Source organism: Vulpes lagopus, chromosome 10 (assembly GCF_018345385.1).
Source record: "Vulpes lagopus strain Blue_001 chromosome 10, ASM1834538v1, whole genome shotgun sequence".
Lineage (NCBI taxonomy): Eukaryota > Metazoa > Chordata > Mammalia > Carnivora > Canidae > Vulpes > Vulpes lagopus.
The window spans coordinates 14,695,645-14,714,897 of record NC_054833.1 but is presented as its reverse complement, the minus strand read 5'-3'; the positions used below and the strand labels follow the sequence as shown (position 1 = coordinate 14,714,897).

Genomic DNA, 19,253 nt, shown 5'->3' with positions numbered 1-19,253 from the left:
TCATGATCCCAGGGTCCTGGGATCCATCCCTGAGTCAGGCTCCCTGCTCAGCGGGGAGTCTGCTTCTCCCTCTCCCTCTGCCCCTCTCTCCTCTGCTCATGCTGTCTCTATCTCTCAGATAAATAAATAAACAAATAAAAATAAAAATGAATGAAGGCTTTTCAGCCACACAGTGTGTTTGGAGAAGGAAATCTTGTGTCTGCGTGTTTGTTCAGCTGAGGGGTGCAGGAAGCAGAAGGCAGAGGAGGAACACTCTAGGCCTGGATTGTTTACCATCCCCCAGTGCAGGGCACATTATAAAAAAAACCCACCCAGATACAAGTCAAGTGTTTATAGCCTTTATTAATCTTCTCTTGGCTGTTAGTGCCTCAGATTAAAGTCAGTGAGGCTTTGATTTGAAATAGTTTATGGTACACCCAGGGGTGAAATCTCCTATCTCTTCACTTGGCCTCATTTGTAAGGTTCTTTCAAAGAGGGGTTTGACTTGGTATCTCTTTCCTTGGATGCTTCTATATCTAAATGTACTGTGAACATTGAGGCCATTCACCTATTGACCGTTTTTAACATAAACTGTTATATTTCAGGGGACTAATGAATTTGGGAGAGATGGGGAACAGGGTAAAATCTGCTCTATTGGGACAATTTTGGGTGACCTGAATACTTTCAACTTTCACCTACTTTTATTGCACAAGATGAGACCTCTCTAGCAAGTCCTACTCGTGTTTTGCAACACATTTACAAGTTGAAATGTGTGTGGCCCAAAGCACTTTCTGTACCACAGGCAGCTTTGATAACAAGCAGAGGTAGGAGGAATTCACTTTAGCCAAATCTGCGGAGTGCCTTTGCGAAGCTCTTCACTTTCTTTGCCTTAACCGTCCTCATTCTCAAGATAACATGGGAAAAGAAAGGAAAGAAAAAGCTGTTTACCTCGTACGGGTCTTTCAGAAGATGGACTGCAGGATTACAGAATGCTTCGTGAACTGTACAATCCCTTGTGTGCTGGCTTGCTGCTGCAAAGGAACTCCATTGCTCATTTTTGGAAAATATAAGATGCTTATGGCTACATCAGACCATTTAATAACCTTTCCTGTGCTTTCAGCAGTAGATACTCTGAAAGCCTTCTACGGCATCTCCATAAAAACTTTTTTTTTTTCTTTCCAAACCAATTCTTCCCATGTTTCATGTATTTGTAAGACATCACTAGTTGTGTGTAAGTGTGCAACTCTAGGGATCCTGTTGCTCTGAACTGCCAAGACTTCACTTTGGGATCGATTTTTTTTTTTTTATTCCCTTTTATACTTTTTTCTCTCCCATTTCAAAAGATCTTTCCCACTATGGTGGGTCCTTGTGAGATGGCGGATGAAGGAAAGTGTTTCAATGCCCAATAGAGTAACCCAACTGAACATGACCTGAGAATAAAGTCTTTTGGGCTCTTCGGAGAGCTCTTCAGATTTCATACCACGTGCTCAAGGCAGGTGAGATCAACAGTATAACACGGATTCCAACCTACATCAAATATGGGGAGGCAAGGTGGGACCCTGCAGCACCAGGAAGTGGTCTATGCACCATAACTGCTGAGCCCCACAGACGCCGGTTCTGTCTCTTGAAATCACTCTCAAATAAGTTGCATTTTCCCCCCAACTTTAAGCATTTAACATGGTTTTCTCTGAAATTTTATTTTTTAAAATGTTATGTTTTAAAATGTCTTACACTTTACTATTTTTCTAGCCAGGCACTAATTTTTACATTTGTTCAACAAAAAATTCATGCAGGATTTTGGACCTTACGCTTGTGCTATTTGTTTGTTTGCATATTTATTTATTTGTATATTGTGAATTCATGATTTGCTGGAGGGAAGACTCATTTATCTTTGTATCCACCGATCGAATAGATAATAAGTGCTCAATAAACACTGAAACAATGTTCAACAAAGCACATCAGTTTCCATAATGGTATTGAGGCAAATTATAATTAAAACATATATCTTGTCAATATAAAACTTGTGAGAGAAATGGAGAATGGCATTAAGATATAGTTAATGGAAATTAGGCCATAAATTAGACTCTGAGCTTCCTGATAGCCAGAGTAAAAGAAAAATTTGCCAATGTACATCAGATATAGGGATTGTGGACAGGTCCTGGATTTTAATACATTTCAGCTATTAATGAATATTTTATTGCTATTTGATTACATTTCAGGAATTTTCCTATTATATCCACACATTTTTCTTGAAATAATTAATATGGATCTCATAGAAAAATTACTTTTTAAGTTTTTGCATGCACTGGGTGCTTGTAGGAACATGGAAAAGATCAAATAATCTTATGACAAAAATAAAATTCATTTTTTCCTAAATGAAACTTCCTTAGCCTTTCTCATTTAGAAATGATCAGATCACTTATTTCACTATGTTCAGGATTATAAACTTTACACATGAAATGTGCCTAAAGTAAATTAAAAGCCATCCCCAACCCTCTACCAATGAAACATACCTAAGAACAAGATGAAAATGCCTGGAATAAGCAGGTAGACTCATATCAAGGGTGAACAGAGACACTATATGGGAAGAACTTCCAGCAGGCAGTGAACAGAGCCATTTATGAAGACTCCAAGGAGGGAAATATCTAAACATTTCAATGAACTAGGAGCTCTGGTTGCTAATTAAGAACTGACAATCACATTGTTTTTCCTGTTTCTTTGGCCTCTTGAACACATAGAGGGAGTCAGAGATCTGGTCTTCAAGATAATTTACTGTTCCGTGAGCCTAACAGAACCTAACAGACCACCTGACAGGTAGGTGATCACTCACTCAGTGAGGCCTGTTTCTCAAACCTCAAAACGAAGATCATAATACCTACTTTGTGGGATTCTTGTAAGAATCAATGCAAATAGATGTGATTAAGTATGTAGACAAACTTTATAAACTTTATATGAGGATCCAATTTGGGTCCAATGGAGTCAAGCTCTGACATCAGCACTTGGGAAGTGGTGGATTTTTCATAGCATTGTATGTGCGATTGGTCAAATTTATGTAAAACTAACATCATCTACTGCTGAAACTCAATTTTTTTTTTTTTGCTTCACAAATGTGAACAATTTTTAAAAATTTATTGAGTTCAGTGGCTCCATGTTATTACAGAACTTGATTTTAGATTTTAAAAGCTCACTTTCTGTGAGCTCTCTTTCTGTAAGAAGCGTGAATTCACAGTGTTATCTATAGATTTAATACATATTTATCATCACACTGAGTGTGTGTGATAAAGTTCTACTTCTTTTTCCAGATTATTTTCTTGGCTTTATTTACATTTTTTACATTTTGCCTGGATAAGCATATTTATACAGTTTAATACTTCAAGTGATTACACCATGATTTTCAGATTTTATGAGGAAAACTGGAGTACACAATTATGTTTTGAAGTTAACTGATTTGACCATCCTCGATCCAAAGGAGAACAAAAGCACCTGACTCTCGCTAACTTTTGAGATGGCTGTATCAGCTTCTCTAGAAGCAATCAATCAGCAATGGTCACATTTCAGATAAACCTTAAGGCTGAAATGTCACCAAGGTGATTGAGAAGAAATAATCAAACTGAGTGGATATAGAAAAACAAACTTTTTAAGGAAAGGCAAAGATCACAGAGAGGTTCACCCATTCCCATGGATGTCCTAAGCAGGGGAGCACTGGTAATGGTGAGGAAATACTGGAGGAGGAACCACACATTCTTCCCCCGCCTGCCATGCTGGCAGAGGGATCCACTGGCAATGAGGTGAAAGCATAAACTGGGACACGATGTAAAGGACTTGGGAGTGCCCAACGGCAGGAGGGCAGCATGAAGAATTGCCTAATCCTCAGAACATCTGAACATGCCCTGTCATCACAGGGAAACAAGCACTGCAGTGGAGGTATCTGGACACCATGGGCCATAAACCTTATCTAAGGCTCTTTCCTTCCCAAGCACCCACTGACCTCTTTTCCTAATGAGTCTCTCTACAGGGCAGAGGGAAGATGGATCAATACACTACTGACCCTCATTTCACTCTTTGATTCTCTCCCAGGTAGGGAATAATAGCTGGGATTAAGAACACTTACTTTTGTGTGCTATTTAACTGTTTTTATTTACTTGTGTCCAGCAAAACACCTACAAACCTATATGGAAAAATCTACAGACCTAATTTATCTGTCTACATATATGACTGAAATATGTGACTTCTGGAGCCAGTTCTTTTTATGTATGAAAAAGGCTAGGATTAATAATAATGTTGACATATAGCCTGGTGCCAGTGTCTACATATTGAGATTTTATTTATTTATTTATTTATTTATTTATTTATTCATTCATTCATTCATTCATTCATTCATTCATTTTTAAAGAGAGAGTGCAAGCAGTGGGGCAAGGGAGCAAAGGAAGAGGGAGAGGATCCTAACAGATTGTACACCCAGCATGGAGCCTGATGAAAGGCTCAATCTCACAACCCTGAGATCATGAACTGAGTGGAAATCAAGAGTCACATGTGCCAATGACTGACCCACCCAGGTACCCCTGTTTTTTTATTGGAGTTACTAATTATAATGTGTGCAAAATCACACAAGGTGTTTCTCTGGCAACAGCTAATGGAAAGAAAACATTATTTACAGTGTTGCACAAAATCTTACTCCCACCATTTATAAAGATCACAAGCTCATGAATAGATACTAGAGATTCCTAAGGAATTCCCTTATTATAAGTAGAACTTATCTGTGAATCTTCCAGTATTGATGATGAGAGTATATATTTTTCATTCCAGGAGCCAGTGAAATGCTAATTTTATGAGACTAACACTACTTGAGTATTACCGTGATGGGCATACTAGTACTCATAAATAACCATTTGTTCTCCTGCTTTTTCCAGTTACATAATGGTTGTAAGAGTAAATGTAGTATGTTGCTGCTAACCAGAGCCATGAAAAGACTTTGAGCAATTCTCCACTTTTTGCAAATCTACAGGGTTTAGAGAAAAGTATGCAGCGGTGGAGATGGAAGTAGCCTACCCTGCAAATCACTGCAGAATGGAGTCTTCAAACCCACAGTGGACATTAGATGGGTGAAAAATAAATGTTTACCATGTTAAAATGCTGAGATTTGGGAAATAGCTGTTACGTTTCCCAGCATAGCCCTCCCTGATTAATATATGTAATAATGGATTTTTAGCCTTGAGAGCTAAATGAAAATCTGACTGTTAGAATTTTCAATCTTTTAATGAAAGGCTTAGTAGCATATAGCAAGAATTGGCCAACTGATTCTGTAAAGAACTAGATAGTAAATATTTTAGGCCAAGTAGTCTCTTCAAAAGTACTCACTCTGCCATAGGAATATTTAAGCAGCTATGATGATATGTAATGAGTACGGCTATGTTCTAATAATAGTTTATTTATAAAAAGATGATGGACAGGATTTGGTACATTGGTCATAGTTCGCTGGGTCCTATGACATGGTACTTCCTGTTAATGTGGTTATGTTGAAAACTTGGTATATAAGTTTCCCAGGGCTAATTTAACAAAGTACCATAAACTGTGTGGCTTAAAACAATGGATATGTATTGTTTCACAGTTCTGGAAGCTAGAAGCCAAAATCAAGGTGTTGGCAGTGTTGGTTCTTCATTTAGGTTCTGAGGGATAATCTTTTCATGCCTCTCAGATTCTGATTGTTGCACATGAGTTTTGGCATTCCCTGGCTTGTAGATGCATCATCCCAACCTCTGCCTCTGTTTCCACATTGACATCTTTTCTCTGTACATGTCTATCATATAAGGAGACCGGTCGTATTGGATTAAAGGCCTAACTTACTCCTTCCAGTATGACCTCACCTTAACTAATCATATTTGCATTGACTCTATTTACAAATAAAGTCACGTTCTGGGGTACTGGAGGTTAGGGCTTCAACAAATCTATTTGGGGTATACAATTCAAACTGTAACACTTGGTTACTTAAGGAACACATTTCAGTAAGTAAATTGTCAATGATATGTAAATTTGAAATAAGTTCATAATCAGAGATCAATTCATAAATTCCCTTGACAAAACTGAAACTTCAGGTATCTTACAGAGCAATTAAAAGAAAAACTGCGCATAACTTAAATAATAAATAGAATTTTGTAGTTAACATTTACAATTCAGTATTATTGTTCAGGCTCCTACTTTTTCCAAGTCATTGATTGATGCTTAAGATGAGAAAATTAGATGTGATTTACATACTTTATTTCTCGAGATGGTTATTAAAGCAGAGGATTGATGAAAAGATTATTCCTTAGAGTCTGAATGGAGGCATCTATAAGAATTTATTGAAGGCAAAACTACAATTTCCTTGGCAGATTTTGAAAAAGCACACAGGTGAGCAATCAAGTAAGTGCTTTAGATGGTGCAGAAGATTTCAGAAGGAGAGACCTCCAAGACCTAGTTAGTGGCACCCTCCAGGAGGATATGGCACCTACACTGGGCTGGAAGGGTGGCCAGAGTCTGGACAGACACCAGAGTGCATCTAATGGGCGCACAGGCATAACATGATGTAGTGTGGGGAGAAGGATCAGCCTTATTTGAGGTCACAGGGGAATGTTGGGAAATACCAGTAATTATAACTGCAAGGAGCAGATGAAGCTGATACAAAGGGCCTTGAATGTCACCCTAAGAAGGGTTCATGTTACATTCATGAGCAATATGTTTCTAAACAATTAAAGCTGTATGATGTAGTACACAAGGTAAATAAGGCAACGGATTGGTAAGGAATTATCTAGGCATTAGCTAGGAATGTCTAGGGATTATGAAAAAAAAAGGTGATAAACTGTGGCTGGGTAGTGGGGTAGAGTTAGAATGGTTCATAGGAATTTTTATATATTTTGATGATTGGAGTGCTGAGACCGAGAAAACCATGAAGGAGGAAAAGATGAGCCAACACGATCTCAAGAGTGAAGAAAAAGAGAGAAGAGGCAGATATAAACACAGAAGGCAGGCAAGACAAATTCTAGCTAATTACTATTAGAGTTGAAGACTAATTCATTAGTTCTACTTGATTAGTCAAGACAGGATAAGGTAGCCATGGTTACATATAATCCCCCACATTCCAATAGCTTAGCACAGCTGAGATTTATTTCTTATTCATGCTATCCAGGGCTTATTGGAAGGGAACTCTGTTCCACAGATTTATTCAGGTATTGAGGATAAAGGGCATTCCACCATCTTGGGATGCTACCATTTCAACGTGGAACCACACAAGGAGAAAAAAGAACAAGGACAACTCCCACCACTCTTAACTGCCTTCAGCCCATTTGCTGGAGCTCATCACATAACCAAAATCCAAGTTTGGCTGGAAAACTAGAGAAGCCATACAATATCCACTAAGCATTGCCATCTCTACTGTGTCATTTTTTCTTCTATTTCAAAAATAAATTGTTATCTATGAATTTCTGTCCTGATTTTGCCCTTAGTAAGGGGAATCTATCTCTTTCCACATTTTCACTTAACAACCGGGTGATGCTTGTATATTCTCAAACCATATCCATGGCAAGGGGCTTTCTTGGGCATCCTGAGCAGTGGAGATAGACAAAAAGTAGAATGTTAAAATCTGCTAATTGTTTCCCCTCAATGCCTACATTGGTTATATGGATTTAGGCTGTAATGTGTACTTGTCACATCTGCTTTCTCTGTAACTCCTGATTGTGTCATCATCCATGAGGGCAGTCGTCACTAAAAATACTATCATGTAACTGGAAGGATATGTATATCCTTAGCAGAATATTAAATGTAACTTTTTCTATCTAGGGTTTAGACAAAGATGCCAAAGACAGACCAACTGCAATCGTTGACAAACATCCATGTGCTAGAACAAGGTGCTAGACATCTGCAGGTATATTAAGGGACTATGAGACTGGTTCTTCTAGCATTAGCCCCACCAACCCCTTCAGGCTATATGAAGAGGCCAGTAGTGACGTTTCCTCTGGAAAGAGTTCTTGGTGTGTTCTGTGTTTTCCTCTTCAAAATAGGGAAGGGGAGGAGGATGTTTCCCTTCACCACAAGCCAGGTAGGGAGTTCTTAAAGAGAATTGCACAGAGAGCCCCGTTCTCCTGGAGTTTGGTAAAGTCACAGACTAACATTTGACCTATGCTCTGAAATATCTAAAGGAATGAGTTTGTGGTTAAAGGTGGAAGCGCTGGGCTGTCAGAGACGAGGACTGCTACCAGTCAGTTTGCATATAGATGGAAGAGTGTGTGTGTGTGTGTGTCCCATAGACATAGAGCCTGCAGAAGTTCAAGCCATGGATTACCTCTGAAAGGACTCTGCCTAAGAACAGGTCTTTCCTGGGACAAGATAATCTGCACAATAGAGGCTGGAAGCTAACCATCAATGCAGAAGCTAAGGGAAGGAGCAGAAAGCAGAGAGCAACAAGCCAGTTGGAAAAGCCATCATGCATGCTAGGGACCAGTGAGTGATCCTCAGAGACAGATAGCAGTGGGAGGTGAAGAGGTCTTTAATAAATCTCGAAGAACAGCCCCTAGAGGAAGAATCAACATTTGGAAACTATTTGACAAAGAAGTCACTAACAGATGGTAAAAGTACTGAGCTAGTACACCTTTCATGCTACTTCCTCAGTGGGTGCTAGCTCTGGAGGGGCCCAAAAAGCAGCAAGGAGAGGCCAGAGGAAGATAGAGAAGAAACTTTCATCTCCATTTCATCATTCTAAGTTTGACCTCAGCTGGGGGAGCAAGAACAGTTTCAAATTTGGTTGAGTAATCAGACCTGAACTAGGGAAGAAGGAAAAGTTTGAAATGGGTTGAGAACTTGGCATTCTGACATCACACGGGCTGGACTTCATACCATCTGGACTTCCTACCATCTGAAAGAGGATTTGTCACTATCTGAGGGAGGGTGAAAGCTCTGGGACATGGAAGTATTTTACCAAAGAGCAAGAAGACAGATCCACAGAGCAAGGTTTGCAGAAGCAGCCATGAGGAAAAGTAGTTTCTTATTGCTTGGATCCTATCTAATCCTTCTGGTTCAAAAAGCCTGTTCATGTTCATCACTCAGTGACACTAATAAATATGGTACAGGCTGGGAAATGTACAATTGATCCTTGAACCTCACAGATTTGAACTTTTTTTCCAATAAATAGAATAAAGCACTATGCATGTATTTTCTCTTCCTTTTAAATTTTCTTTTTTTTTTTTAAGAATTTATTTATTTATTTGAGAGAGAGATCCAGAGAGAGAACACAAGCAGAGGGGAGGGGCAGAGGCAGAAGCAGACTCCCCTGAGCAGGGAGCCCGACGTGGGGCTCCATCCCAGGGACTCTGACATCATGACCTGAGCTGAAGGCTAGATGCTTAATGGCCTGAACCACCCAGATGCCTCTCATTGAATTATTTTTGACATGATCTCTAATGAGTGACCAATATTACAGCAAATGAACCCACAATTTTTTATTCAGCCATTCATTTACTATTAACAGTTGGGTTGTTCCAAATGCTTTGCAATTGAAATCCATATTTATACATCTTTCAGAGCATTTTTATGCCTTTAAGATATAGTCCAATAAATTAAATTGCTGAGTCAAAAATAAATTCTGTGGAAGCCATTTTTTACACAATTTTAAAATTTATTTCCACAAAAATCATGCTAATTAAAACTCTCCTCCCCTGCTCCAGTAGCAGTATAAAATATTCTGTTTTTTGTAGGCTTATCAATGGGACAAATTATTTGCTTTTATAAATAATCTAGGCTGGTTTTGTAATAAAGCAAAATTTAAATAGACATTTCTGTAAATAATCTTGATTTAATTTTTAGAATAAATGTCTACTGCAGAAATGTTGGGGAATATAAAGAAATGCAAAGTAGAAAAGCTATTTCCTATAATTAAGGATTGGTAACTTCTTGGCACATACCCTTCCAGTTCTTAACTCTCTAAATGTATTTAACAAAATTGAGACTTTGTTGCATTTGGATTTATATTTTGTCTTTAACATATAAGACCATAGAGCAAATGGGCTATCAGATCATTAATTAGGCTTCCAAACATGGCTTGCAAGAACTGCATGACTTTCCCTTGTGTGAGTGGCTGTGATCAATCTCCATTCCTGTCTTGGAAGTTAGGTTAGTTTTTATCTTTCATTTTTACATGAACATTTTTGTATACCCCTGTGGATACCTTGAATTATATTCTAAGACAAATTGCTAAAAACAGAAATGTTGAGTAAAAGGACTTGAACATTTTTATGACTTTTAATTCATATTGCAAAGTTGTTTTCCAAAAGAAATGTGCCTGTGAGTAGTGAAGGAGAGACGTCTCACTTCACAACGTTAAGAATGATCAATATTTTATTGTCCCAACAATGGCTTTGTATTTGAATTTGCCATTCTTTGATTATTTATAATTTTAAATATCATTTTATGTCTTATGGACAATACTTATTTTTGTTTTGGAGGATCTGGTGCTATTATTGGTGATGGTCAAAGCTTTTTGCTGTACCAGCAAGACATTAATGATTTATCTATTGTATTTATCCATACAGCCGTGTTTCATATTTCTAAGTTACTGAATTTTGCATCTTTACTGGCTATAATACAAAGATGTATAACACATCCTTGAGTATGTTTTTCAGGACATGTACCAGGGTTCTTTCTGAGCCTTTGCCTAACTAAAATATCCTTTCTGCTGCTGTCACATGTAAATGACATCTTGCCAGGATGTGAAATTCTTGGGCCACAAGCTTTCCCTCAAAATGCAGTGTCTTCTGATACGCAATATAGCAGACAAGAGTTTGCATGTGTGGTGGCTACTTTTATGTCAGTTTGACTGGGCATGGGGTATGCAGATATTTGGCCAAATGTTCCTCAGGGTGTTTCTGTGAGGGTGTTTTTGATGAGATTAACATTTGAATCAGTAAACTGAGTAAAGCAGACTGCCCTCTCTGGTGTAGATGAGTCTTGTCCAATCCGTTGAAGGTCTGAATAAAACAAAAAGGCTGATGGCCTCCCAAGGAAGAGAGAATTTTGCCTGACTGCCTTCAAAATGGAACACTGGCTTTCTGTCACTTTCATAATCATGTAAACCACTTCCTTATAAGTCTTCCTCTTCCTCTTGAAAGATGATAGATGATAGATGATAGATAGATAGATAGATAGATAGATAGGCAGGCAGATAGAAGATAGAGAGATGATAGAGGACAGAGATAGATTCTGTTTCTCTGGAGAGCCCTGGCTAATCCAGCATGTTACCTAGAATTTTTTCTCTGTTTCCATGGTTATAGAATTTATGTGTGAAATTTAAAAATGTAATCATGATACCTAGGTGTCATGTCTTTTTTCCCCCCATTCTGTCTGAAATATAACATGATCCTACTGGACAAGAAGTTGAGGGATCTCCATAGTATATGTTTTCTGTAGAGTGTGGTACAAGGAAGGTCATCTGCTAGGATAAAGGAGGAAGGTGGTAAGGATTTTAAATTCTGTGATTCAGTAGTAGGCCTTTAAAGTACACTTCCTGCTGTCTGCATCCGTCAAACCCATTTGTGTCAGTTACAACACTCCTACTCTCCTGGCTTGGTCTTAACCTTCCATTATTTGGATTCAGATGTGTCCTTCAATATGAACCTCCAACCCTTCACATTTAGCAATTACCTCTCATTAATTTTCCACATACTTAGATCGTCTCTACCGAGGCTTGAGCAAAGGAATTAATTTATATTCACCTTACATTCAGTAGACTTTTGGCAATATTTACTCTCTGATTTAAATTGCAAAGACCAACAAATATTACTCACATGGCAAAAATATACTTACATATTTTTAAAACACACACCGTTTTTGTATCACTGTTGATGAAAATCAAAATAAACTTCTGCTTTAGGCAGATCTCCAGGCTTTTGTCCTTTCAAAAAATATATACCTATACAAATGTATATACATGGATTTGTTACAGACAAGGAGAACATAAATCATACTGATCATATTGGAAAATGTACCTATTCTAACCTGAATGTTTTCCAAGTGATTTTGTTAGGGATATAAGCCAGCATACAATTAATCCATTGACACTATAACTCCACAGTTGAAGAATTCTGCATGATTACCTACAACTTACCAATAAATAATTAATAGCATTTACTGTGTGTCAGGCACTGTGGTATGCAAAATTTATCAGTAGTCTTACATATATAAATTTTTAAATTTATGGCACAAAATTACACTACCTGCACAATACATAACAAAATCACATATTCTTGTACTTAATTTAGTGTTCTTTCAGTTACAATAAAATTACTGCTTTCCATTAATGATACTGTGCCTCAAAATTACTCAAAGCTTAAGTAGCTATAATCACTATAACTCTTAACTCACCTAAGCCACCTCTTGCAGTTTTTCTCTTCTCATTTTATGACGGTTACTTTTGCATACTCATTACTCTTGTATTATGTATAGTACAGTCCACAGAAAGATGTGTGCACGCATCCATGTGTATCCACACTCAGGAAAATCTGAGGTCCTATGTAATTCTATAGCTATCAAAATTCTGTGCACCCACAATACCCTATGTTCCTGAGCTATCCGTTCTTATATTCCCTCATATTTATTCAGCTTATTGTTGTCCGTCCACTTTAAACCTCACTTCTGGAGGTCTGTAGGCAAGGTCTATCTCTTTCCCACCCACTTATTTTTATGTAATCATCAGTCACTCCACCCATCAGTCAACAAATATTTCCCACAAGCCTTACACATTACCTCTGGGTCTAGAGAAATCAGTAAGGCTTAGTCTTTTTTCTCAAGAACATCATAAGTTTGTAGCATCCAGGGGGTGCTGACTTCCAGTGTCCTTGATATCAACTTGAGGCTTGAGGCAATGGATGATCTGATTTCTGAAAAAATATTTATATATATATATATATATATATATATATATATATATATACACACACACACTACGGCCGTAACTCCACGCTGTAAAAAGGAAGAGGAAGAAGGGACAGTAAATAAAATCCTGGGTTTTTAATTGATGGAATTTGAGTCTTAGGAGAGGAGGGAAGAAAAGAATGTAAAAGTAGGTGGGCTAGTCCTGTGCTTGGGAAGAAAGGATTTTAAAACATCTAGCAGGGCAGGAAGGCTTCTACAAGGTATGGGGGTCTCTGAATCCTGAGGCTGGAACTAGAAAAATCCAAACAGATGAAACATTGAGCAATACTTCACACTCCAGCCATTTTTGCTAATAGACTTTGAGTTAATCCAGCTTGACCAGATCCAAAACTATTCTTCCATTGAGAGCAAAGACAAAGCTGCTTATAGAAATAAACACTATTTCTTCTGACACCCCCACATCCTAGGGTCTTCATCGTTCTAAATCAACTCATGGATCAACTTTCAGTTGTTCCTATAAGGAGGAGTGGTATCTCAGGAAAAACAAATGGTAAAACTCCCAGATTTGTTTATTTGTTTTCAAAGGCAGATCCACCAACCACCATCTTGTTAACCTACTATTATATACTGGACAAGCCTTTCACAAAAAATTGAAAGTTGAGAGATATAAAGTGAAAACAACATTGTGAGGTTACTTCTACTTAAGTGGAAATTGTTGGTTGCAGAACCCTGCATGTTTTCACGGGGATGGAACACAATGGAACCAAAAGGTCAAAGAACTTGGAGTTTCATGATTCCAAAAGCCAACTCACAGTTAGGGCCTTACAGTACCAACTATGAACTGTACACAGACATGTAGAAATGGGGTAAGACCTATTGTAAGTCACATCCAGTTCTAGACATTCCTTGAAACTATTGCTGAGGCACCTGGGGGCCTCAGTCAGTCAGACATCAAATCTTGGTTTCTGCTCAGATGTCAGGGTTGTGGGATTGAGCCCTGTGTCAGGATCTGTACTCAGTGGGGCATCTGCTTGAGAATTCTCTCTCTCTCTCTCTCTCTCTCTCTCTCTCTCCACACCCCCCTCTACCCCCCCCCACCAGTTTCTCTCTAAAATAAATAAATAAAGCTTTAAAATAGTACCTAGAAGTCAAAATAATACTATTTTAAACTCCCAGTCTCTTAGATAAATTTGCTGAGCAGCACCCACACCACTCATTTTCTGAAATTCATATGTAGTGTGTCAGATTGTATTGATTGTTTTATTAAAAAATAGTTTTTGATAGAATTTTCATTACCATGATTGATGGATTTGAAAACATAACACTATAGCTATACTTGCTCCATTCTGTGGCATATTCATTGTGGCACAAGAACATCCTGAGGATACGAGATTATGATTTTCCTACGCTCTTCTCACCTCTGCCCTAGGCCCAAATGTAGCACACTGAACACTGCTTCATTTTCCAGACTGGAGTGTCTGTTGAGGATCTCTAGAAAAGCTCATATCAAGAAAATGTGCATACTAGCAAACTCTTGTTCAGAGTCAAACAGTTCCTTAAACCAATATGAACTATGGAATGTCAATGCTTGTTAGGTGTTATAAGTAAACTCTGATTATCTCACTCGTGTTATCTTTTCAGTATATTTAGTAACTGATTGTCTTATATCCCAAAATAGAAATATTTATTTATGTATTTATGTATTTATTTATTTTTAAGATTTTATTTATTTATTTGAGAGATACAGTGAGCATGAGCAGGGATAGAGGTAGAGGGAGAAGTAGACTCCCCACTGATCAGGAAGCCAGATGTGGGACTCAATCCCAGGAACCCGGAATCATGACCTGAGCTGAAGGTAGACACTTAACAGACTGAGCCACACAGGCACCTCTATTTTTTTATTAAAAACCTCTAATGGTAACTTATTCAATAAAGAATTGTGCCATTGTGACCCAGTTCAATCCACCTGCAGCTGGGAGTAGTGAACGAACTGTTCTGTTACACACCAGGATGTTGAAATTCAGCTTACTGTGTGGGCCAAACGCACTGGGAAATAAAAAAAAAAAAAAATGACATTAAGTGGACTCAAATCTGTCAGATCACCTAAACAAGGAGGGAAAAAAGGTACATCAAACTTAAGGAACATACAAACTCCTTTTCAAAAAAATAAATCTCACACCAGTATATACTTAAATTCTTTTCTAATATTATTTAATCATTTATAGACCTAAAGGTATCTATATACCCCTAAGGTTTATATCTTGAATTCATCTCTAAAACCAGATAAAAAATAGTAATCATATACAAACAAAAAATATGTCAATAAAATTAAAATTGAAACACTTTTGCTAGGTGGCACACTGTTTTGTTACATCACGTTTGTAACATGATTGTATGACCAACTGCTATGGCACAGGGTTGCCTTTTTCCCTGATTATGAATATGTTGATGGTTTTATACTTTATAATGATATATTTATAAATATTTTCCTTACATTTGATGTAAAAATACATATTGCATACATAATAAAAACTTACGTAATTATTTATTATATAAGCACAAGTACAGTTTATAACATAACAAGTAGATCTTACAGTTAGGTTTTTTCATTATAAAATACCAAAAGGCATAAATCCAATTAAAATTACCCAAACATCTAACACCTAACATCTATCAGTCCAGTTTAGCGTATTTCTTTTCTCTTGTTTTAAATGCACGATTGTGGATGGAGGAAACAGGAAAGCAGGTCAGTCTGTATATGAACTTTAGTATAATACTCTATGCTTCCAGCTAAGGTGATCAGCTATCCATGTTTTCCTGAGACTGAGGGGTTTCTAGGGACATGAGATTTTTCAGCCCTAAAACCAGGATAGTCCCAGGCAAACTCAGATGGCTAATCACCCTAATTTCAGCCTTTTGTTTTGTTCCCAGCCTACTTCATACTGAAATTTGCATGTATTTGAGGCTGTATCTTCTTTTACTTTATATCATCAGTCAACATTCTTCATCCAACATTCCAAAGTTTGTCGAGAGAACTTAATTTCAGTGTTTCCCCTTTGTTCCCTATTGTTTAAAGCTGAGGACTATGTTTTATCTGAATTCCATTATTGCTATTTTAGTGGGCTTTCAGGTCTGCTCTGCCCACTATCTTCAACAAGAAGGTGTAAGATGCTTTTGAGCTTCACATGCCTGTCTGTACTGCCATGGATCAGTCATCACTGATGACCCCGCCCTGGCTCCAAGTCTCCGGAAACCTTCTCAGGTACAACTTGGACTCTATTTTCCCTGAATACATCGTCTGCTGCCTCTTATTCAATTGCTTTTAATGATCAAAGAAGAACTATGTGGCTCTAGTGTGATCCTAAATATAAATAGAAACGTTATGTTAACATAGGAAGTTTGGTTATAAAAGAAGTTATCCAAATGTTTTTGAGCAGTCATTTTTCACAGTATCACTTAAATAAACACACAGAAAAATGTGATGCTTATAAAAAAAAAAAAAAACCTTTGAATCCCTAAGAATATATTCACAGATTCAAGAATGACTTCTCAGAGATCATTTTAACCCTGTATGTTTATTCATATTTGCAGGGAGCACCACTTTAAAATATGGAGAAAATTATGATCATGAGTTAGATTTAATTTGAAATATGCTAGAATCTTGGCAAGTCTTTTTTAATATAAATTGGGTAAGGCTCAGTCACTCAGGTCTATGTCAGGGAACAATTTTCTAAGAGACATTCTAAATAAAATCAGATGATAAAAGGTGGAATGTTCACCTGACTTCTCAACCCCATGAATTTAATTCTTGAGTGCATTTTTCTTTTTCCTTTCCAGGACTTGGAATAGTACCCCCATTCTCCTCTTAAATATTTTCTTTGTTTTTTTGACTTATTTATTTTTATTAGAGAGAAAGCGAGGAGAGGTGCAGTGGGAGAGGGAGTGAAAGAACCTCAAGTGGACTCTACACGGAGCACGGAGCCCGACACAAAGCTGTCTCATGACCCTGAGATCATGACCCGAGCTGAAATCAAGAGTCAGAAGCTCAGCTGACTGAGCCACCCAGGCACCACTCCCTCCTGAATATTTTCAATTGATTGTGGCCTATCAGCTCTAGCTCTTTTAAGGATCTATACTTATCATTGACAGGTAGACTGATTTTACAGATATTTTTACCATAACTTAACTCCTTGTGTCAAATATGAAATGAATCAAAATTAAAAGATCAGTAATGGAGTAAAATGTATAGGACCCATTTTATTTTTATTAAGATTTATTTATTTGAGAGAGAGTGCTTGTGCATGGGCATGAAGGGGGGAGACTGAGAATTTCAAGCAAACTCCTTGATGAGTGTGGAAGGGCTCGATCTCATGACCCTGAGATCATTACCTAAGCTAAAATCAAGAGTTGAATGCTTAACTGACTAAGCCACCCAAGCACCGCAATAGGACTCATTTTAGAATGTCATTTAGACACACTCTGGGGACTCTTCTTTTCTCACCATGAGGCCCATTGATGTTAATGCTAGTATGAAAACAGTTTAAGCAATTGAGATCCCTGTAAATTTAAAGAGAAAACTTCTCATCTTGACAGATAGGAAAAGAGAAAATGTAATCTACTTAAAGGACAATTTTCTGTTCATTTTATTTTTATTGTAAATATATGTGTTTGAATCAATTTGTTACTACTCAATCACAACTCTTGGTTGATTCCTAAAAATAACAGTATCTCTCTCTCTCTCTCTTTTTTTTGTCTCAAGCTTATTTCTTTGTTATAAACATCTTGACTTTGTTGGAAAGAGAAGTCGTCTGAGAAATATTGTTTGCCCTCTATAAATAAGGGAAAAAATGTTAGATAAAATTCCAGACATGAAAAATTACTATATTTTCTGGAAAAGATCTATTGTAATGTCTTCAGCAATATGATGATCTTCTTTAAGGAGGCTACTACTCATTCAATGGCAAAAATTTTTATTTCATGATTATTTAAGCAATAAACCTTTCAATGTTTTGTAAGATGGAAATTTTATAGATTTCATTTTCAATCAAACAACTCAGAAATAATTTCCAGTTCCTTAAATCACAAAAAACCATATTTCCTAGATCTCTAATTTAACATCCATAAATGCCTTGAATCAGAATAAAGATTTGTGACTAACTCATGTCCCAAGACTGTGGTCTTGGTTATAATCCTTCTATAGACTTATGCATTTAAATATTTTATTGTTGGGATCCCTGGGTGGCGCAGTGGTTTGGCGCCTGCCTTTGGCCCAGGGCGCGATCCTGGAGATCCGGGATCGAATCCCACGTCGGGCTCCCGGTGCATGGAGCCTGCTTCTTCCTCTGCCTGTGTCTCTGCCTCTCTCTCTCACTGTGTTCCTATCATAAATAAATAAAATAAATTTAAAAAAATAAAAAATAAAAAAAATAAATATTTTATTGTAAAAGACATGAAGTTCATGTATATCAAGTGCAGATGCAAGGAGAAAATTTTCAGAAGGGAGTTTTCAGAACTATGGAATTCTGAAACTTGAGAGAAATAGGTACTTTGAAGAAACCAAGGATGTTGTGAAATTAGGGTGGATTTTTGAAGTCTCTAACTTCACTCGGGTCCCTATGCTTCTCTCCCTCTTGAAGAAGAAGAACCAGAACCTACTCACCAGCTTTGCTGAGCTTCTTCAGAGCCCAAGACAGTGACCTGATTTGCCATTTCCAAGGGCTTGTTTGAGCCAAGACAAGGATAAATGTGTTGGGAGTTTGAATAAACTGTATTATCCTATTGTAGACACAAGAACTCAACAGAGTGCCCCTAGCCCATGAGTTGAATTCCAAGTCAATTGCTTGGAATTTGTTTTCCCTAACATTACATGTAGAATTTAGATTTTCACACAAGTTTGTTAGTAGCAAACTTTAGACCTTGACCATTGCATGTGACACTGCTTACCAAAAAAGAAGCTCCAAAAGAAGTTTCAGTTCCCAGATGCTGTAAGCATCTCTCTTCCATTGCCATCTTGACAATAAGAAGAAACTCCTCCCCTTTTCAGTCCAGGACTGGGTCACTAGAAGAAAATCAAGAACTCAAGACATTGTTAAAACAGATATCCCAAATCTCCCTAGCACAGAGGAGGCTAAACATGGAAGGGGTTTAATGATTGGGGTTTAAACATATGATATATAATTATAAATTTTCAGGCTCAAGAAAAGAAGGCTGTTTTCCCGGGTACTTAATATTGTATTCATCTCAGCTTTAGAACTATCAGCCCCTGTGGACTAAAACACAGTCCCCAAAAAGACAAGAGGTTGATGATACTTATGAGAGAAAGAAGGAATAAAATTCTTTATGTCTACTTCATATAACAAGACCTATAAACTTTAATGACC

The 19,253-nt window shown here is 37.4% G+C and overlaps 1 long non-coding RNA gene across 2 annotated transcripts in view; it reads left to right on the top strand.

Moving 5' to 3' along the window:
• Positions 1-17,917, top strand: part of LOC121500153 — a 55,792-nt gene extending 37,875 nt beyond the window's left edge. The window contains exons 3-5 of one of the 2 annotated variants that reach the window (XR_005990318.1): positions 2,718-2,793; positions 15,993-16,135; positions 16,782-17,917. This is a non-coding gene — a long non-coding RNA (uncharacterized LOC121500153). The remainder of the gene's footprint in view (positions 1-2,717; positions 2,794-15,992; positions 16,136-16,781) is intronic. The other variant, XR_005990317.1, reaches the window with a different exon arrangement.
• Positions 17,918-19,253: the final 1,336 nt, after the last annotated feature.